General features: G+C 49.8%; 1 pseudogene; it reads left to right on the plus strand.

Moving 5' to 3' along the window:
* Nucleotides 1–397: 397 nt before the first annotated feature.
* On the plus strand, nt 398–515 carry LOC124614674 (annotated as a pseudogene).
* The last annotated feature ends 5,418 nt before the right edge of the window (nt 516–5,933 follow it).

Consider the following 5,933-nt stretch of genomic DNA (forward strand, 5'->3'; position numbering starts at 1 on the left):
CGACCGTATCGGGCAATGGCTGATCAAGAAGAGAGAGAACAAAAGGTTGCCGGTCCGGTTCATTTATCATAGATAATGAACTTACAGAGAGGTATTATTGTAATCATTGTGTCTATTAAGCAGCGATAAAATCGTCTCAGCGCTACTCCGCGAAGACACAGAGTCACGAAATCCGGTAACACTTGGGAAACATTACAGTCTTCCATGTGGGTTTCCAAATTACCATAATGTTCCGCTTTTTCAAGATTTTTCCTATGCGGTCAGTAACGTCCTTAACGAAAGGTAGGAAATTTTTCGATTTTACCAGCGCTTGAACATCGCTCTGATTTTTACACAATGGCTTAACGTTCCTTTTACTTCAATGAACAAATAACGATTCTTGAACAATGCGTTGGTGGGCAACGGCCTTACGGCAGTGGATACACCGGTTCCCGTGAGACCACCGAAGTTAAGCGCTGTCGGGCGTGGTCGGCACTTGGATGGGTGATCATCCAGGCCGCCATGCGCTGTTGCCATTTTTCGGGGTGCACTCAGCCTCTTGATGCCAATTGAGGAGCTACTCGACCGAATAGTAGTGGCTTCGGTCAAGAATACCATCATAACGACCGGGAGAGCGGTGTGCTGACCCCACGCCCCTCCTATCCGCACCCTCCACTCAGGATGACACGGCGGTCGGATGGTCTCGGTAGGCCACTCGTGGTCTGAAGACGGAGTGAGTAATGCGCTGGTGAGATGTTTTAATTCTGTGTTAAACAGCTCTGGTTCACAGATTTTCCTTGCTCTATCCACCAACGTTTTCTTGATTCCTCGCTTTTGTTGTGAGTTGTGGTTCAAATCCCAGTGTAGGTAGTGGTCTGTGTACATGGCTTTTCGATAAATTATGTGACCCAAACTACTTTGTTCTTTCTTGAAAACTAACACATCAAGAAAATTTAATCTTCCACCGTGCCTCTTTCCTCCACGGTAAACTGAATCTTTGAACTGATCCAAAAACCAAACATATCACCCATGTACCGGAACCAAAGATTCGGTTTCTTGTTTGCAGATTCCAGTGCCTGATCCTCGAATTTTTCCGTACAGAAGTTCGCTATAACTGGGCTCAAGGGGCTCCCCATAGCGTCACCGTCCGTCTGTTCATAGAACTCATTGTTCCACTTGAAATGCATGGTCGAGAGGCAATATTTAAACAGTTTTGCAACTTCGGGAGGAAAACGCCGACTCATCTGTTGCTACACTTCATTTAGCGGGACCACAGTGTATAGTGATACCACATCAAAATTAAATTTTATGTCCTCCAGCTGGACATCTATGCCGTTTAATATAGTGATAAAATGTGCCGAATTCATGATATATGAATCCGCTTGGCCCACATAAGGTCGTAATAATGCCGTCAAGACGTTGGCAGACCTGTAGCACCCACTGCAGGCCTTTGGGGAACACGTAGTTTCTGCACATTCAGCAATCCATAAGGTCTTGATGGTAGCACAGCTGAACTGAATAGACCTTTCTGAACGCTCTGTTCGACCGAGGACTTCTTTATCAACTATGTAACCGTTCTAAGAATTTTGTCTGTGGGATTGTTACTCAGTTTTCTACACTGAAGAGCCAAAGAAACTTGTACACCTACCTAATATCGTGTATGGCCCTCATGTGCACGACGTGGCGTGGACTCGACTGATGTCTGAAGAAGTGTTGGAGGGGCTTACACCATGAATCCTGCAGGGCTGTCCATAAATCCATAAGAGTACGACTTCCCCCCCCCCCCCCCCGCCCCGTCTCCCTCCCTCCCTACCTAGTGGCTCGCCAATCTTTGGCTGGTTTGTACTTGGAAACCACGGGGCTCCAGCCTTTGCGGCACTTTTTTCCTTCCATGTTGCATATCGGTCATCCTGCTATTTTTTCCCCTCCCTTAGGGAACATGTCTGGGGTGTTATTGGGAATGTTCTGCATTGTCTGTCGCTGACGTAAGAACAGTCTCACCATTGTTGTCCGCTCCCTTTTCTTTTCTTTTCTTTGCTTCCCTTCTCCTCTCGTTCCTCCGCTTCGGCGTTTGAGGGCCCTCTTTTTCTTCTTCCTCCCTGTGAGCTCCTGAAGGCCGGCCCACGGGCCTCATGTGTAACAGGTGAGTGGGTAATGCGTAATTCCCTGCCCCATGCCGACAAGTAGAATTCGCATGTACCCTCTGGTACAGGCCAGGCTCAGGGAGGGGTGATTGCCTGGGCTGCAACTTTCCAGATTGCCGATTGGTCCCTCTGTCAGGTGTTTGGGAGGTGTGACTTGAGGTGTGAGCAGTCACCTAAGGTGGATGCGCCCACTTGTGATGGGGGCTCCCAGTTGGAAGGATTGCACCATCGGAGATGCTGGCAGTCATGGGGGATTTTCTCACAATGAGCCAATCATCTTCGCAATCAATGTGTACAAAACGTAAACATAATGAGGCTAATGATTTAAAGACCCTTCTCACTGTACCACAGTTCCTCGTGATCTCACATACTGAAGACAGTCAGTCCTTCACCATGGTAAATCCATTTAATATTCAGAAAGGTGTTGATGTGATTGCCGGCCCTGTGAAATGCTGCTCTCGTTTACGGAATGGCACTATGCTTTCGGAGACTACCTCTGATTCTCAAGCCCAACTACTGCTCACTGCCTCGCTTCTCCATGGTTACACTGTTCATGTCAAGGCCCAAAGAACTTTGAATTCTTCCTGTGGTGTCATTTACACTAGGCTGCTCGATGGTCTAACTGCGGCCGAAATCCGATCTTAGCTCTCTGAACAGGGTGTCATTGTTGTCCATGGTGTAATGAAAAAGGTAGATTCGTCCTTAGTGCCCACCTGCACTCTTTTTCTTACCTTTGACAGAGTGGTGCTTCTGTCCAAGATCAAAGCAGGCTACGAAATTATCACAGTCTGGTCTTACATGCCAAACCTGATGCGCTGCTACCAGTGTCATCATTTCAACCACACTAGAACGTCTTGTTGACACACAGCCATATGTGTAACCTTTGGTAGGGATGCACACGAGGGTGATTGTCCACCTCCTTCTCCCCACTATATCAATTCCATTGGCGGCCATGCCGCCTCCCCTCGGGATTGTCCCGCGTATCTTGATGGGTGGGCTGTTCAAGAGATCCGGGTAAAGGAGAAAGTGCCCTACCCAGTTACTCGTGAGTTACTGGCTAGTCACAAACCCTGCGTTCTCCCGCCTGTTCTTGTTACCTTTCGCTCCAAAAAGGCCATGGCACGCAGGTGTGAGACTTCCAATTTAGCTCTGAGGTTGTGAAATCGCCCAGTGTCAAGGTAGCATCGCCATCCCCCGTCTAGCTATGCAACAAGCCATCAAGCTCTCGCCTCAAGGGATGAAGCCACCAGCTACACAACTGGTAGGCCAGGAAGGACAGAAGGAGTACACCCATGACGATTTCCTCCATCCCTCCAGCCAAATAACACCAAAGTCTTCCTCTAACCAGAAAGGCACGAAGAAGTCCACCAACGGCAAACGGTCTTCTTCTTCGCCGACTCGAAGATCCCCTTTAATGGTGTCGCCACGTGATACCCCAGCCTGACTGGCCCCTCTGTGACGTCGGTGCGCACCAACAACCGTTTTTAAGCATTGGACTCCACAGGCCGACCGCACAAGCACGCCAGTTATTCTGAGGACCCCATGGAGCAGGATCCTCCTGCTTCTGTGCCCTCTAGTAGCGACTCTTCTCAGGTTGTCACTTGGCATGTGAAGAGGTGACACCCCTACATCTCTTCCTCAACATGACTCTCCTCTAAGCGAACGTTCGCGGCCTTCAGTCCCACAAAGAGGATTTATGGCTGCATTTAGCATCACAGTGTCCCCTTGTACTGTGCCTTCAGGAAACGAAATTGCACCCTCACGTTTGCGTAGAGCTTTCACATTTCTTGCTAGTTGGGTTTCATTCACTAGTTCTTGTAACAGTTCCACCCATTCCTCTGTCGTGTGGGCCAACCTGCGACGGATCTCTGGGACCAAGATTCATTCGCGAATTTCCGGCCTGAGAGTAGCAGACGATGTCATCGTGGACCCTATTGCTATCCCCAACACCTTGGACCGCCATTTTGCGGACATTTCGAGCTCTACCCTCTACCACCCTGCTTTCTCTATCGGAAACGAGCGGAGGAGGCTCGGGCGATACCCTTCTCTTCTCCGAACTGTGAGTGCTACAATGCCGCCTTTACAATGAGGGAGCTATATCATGCCCTCAGTTCCTCATGATCCTCCGCGCCAGGGCCAGACGCCGTCCACATTCAGGTGTTACAGCAGCTTTCTCTTGCAGGCAAGCGCTTTCTCCTTAACACGTGTAACTGCATCTGGGCAGAGGGCACATTTCCCGGACATTGGCATGAAGCCACTGTCATACCCATACCTAAGCCCAGTTAGGACAAAAACCTTCCTTCTAGCTGCGGCCCCATCTCTCTCACCAGCTGCATTTGCAAGGTGATGGAACGTATGATTCACGCCCGGCTGGTGTCGTGGCTGGAATCTCGCAATTTGCTATCGAATGCCCAGTGTAGATAGCGAGTGTGGCTTTCTGTAGTTGACCATCTCGTTACTTTGTTCACCCTTGTCATGAATGGTTTTCTGTGGAAATCCCAGACTGTGGCCGTGTTTTTCGATTTGGAGAAGGCCTACGACACCTGCTGGACAACGGGTATCTCCGTACTCTTTACACATGGGGCTTCCGTGGCCACCTTTCCTGTTTCCTTCAGGAATTTTTAAAAGACCGTGTTTTCGAGATGTGTGTGGATTCTGCCTTGTCGAACACCTTTATCCAGGAAACGGTGTGTCTCAGGGTTCCGTCCTGAGCGTCATCCTCTTTGCTATCGCCTTTAACCCTGTAATGGCCTGTCTCCCGCTGGGCATCTCTGGCTCCCTTTTTGTTGACGATTTTACCATCTATTGCAACTCTCCACGGATCTGTCTCACTGGACGGCGTCTTCAGCGATGTCTTGATCGTCTTTACTCCTGGAGCACTGACAATGGCTTTCGTTTTTCCACTGATATAACCGTCTGTATGAATTTCTGGCGGCGCAAATGGCTTCTGCTACCATCTTTACATCTTGGGCCTGTTGCCCTTCCGTTCGTTGAAACTACGAAATTCCTGGGGCTCATGCTCGACAGGAGACGGTTGGTCCTCCCATGTGTGTTACCTGCAGTGTACTACGTGTCCTCAATGGTACTTCCTGGGGTACCCATCGAATCACCCACCTCCATTTGTACCGGGCCCTTGTCCGTTCGAAACTCGATTATGGGTGCTTTGTTTACGCGTCTGCACGTCCATCCTTCTTACTCCGTCTGAACACTATCCACCATCGTGGCATCCGTTTGGCCACTGGGGCCTTTTGAACTAGTCTGGTAGAAAGGCTGAAGCTGTTGAACTACCGCCGTGACTTTCTCCTCAGCAGGTATGCATGCCGCTTGTCTGCCATGCGTGGCGACCCATCCTGTGCCTCCTTCTTCTACGATTCCTTTAATCTCCAGCCGGCCGCGGTGGTCTAGTGGTTCTCGGCGCGCAGTCCGGAACCGCGGGACTGCTACGGTCGCAGGTTCGAATCCTGCCTCGGGCATGGATGTGTGTGATGTCTTTAGGTTAGTTAGGTTTAAGTAGTTCTAAGTTCTAGGGGACTGATGACCACAGAAGTTAAGTCCCATAGTGCTCAGAGCCATTTGAACCATTTTTAATCTCCAGTACGTGGCGCGCCCCTCCTGTAGTCCGCTTTGGCACTTGCTAACGGCGGCTTAACTTCACACTACCTGCAACTTTCCTGGTGGGTGTGAACCCTTCATCACCTAGGCTTTGTGAAGCGGTCCATGTTAGCCATGACCTTCATTCACTTCCTAAGGACACTATTACAGCCTCACTCTATCGCCTTCAGTTTCACGACCTTCGCATGGAACTTCACG

Source organism: Schistocerca americana, chromosome 4, assembly GCF_021461395.2.
Source record: "Schistocerca americana isolate TAMUIC-IGC-003095 chromosome 4, iqSchAmer2.1, whole genome shotgun sequence".
NCBI lineage: Eukaryota > Metazoa > Arthropoda > Insecta > Orthoptera > Acrididae > Schistocerca > Schistocerca americana.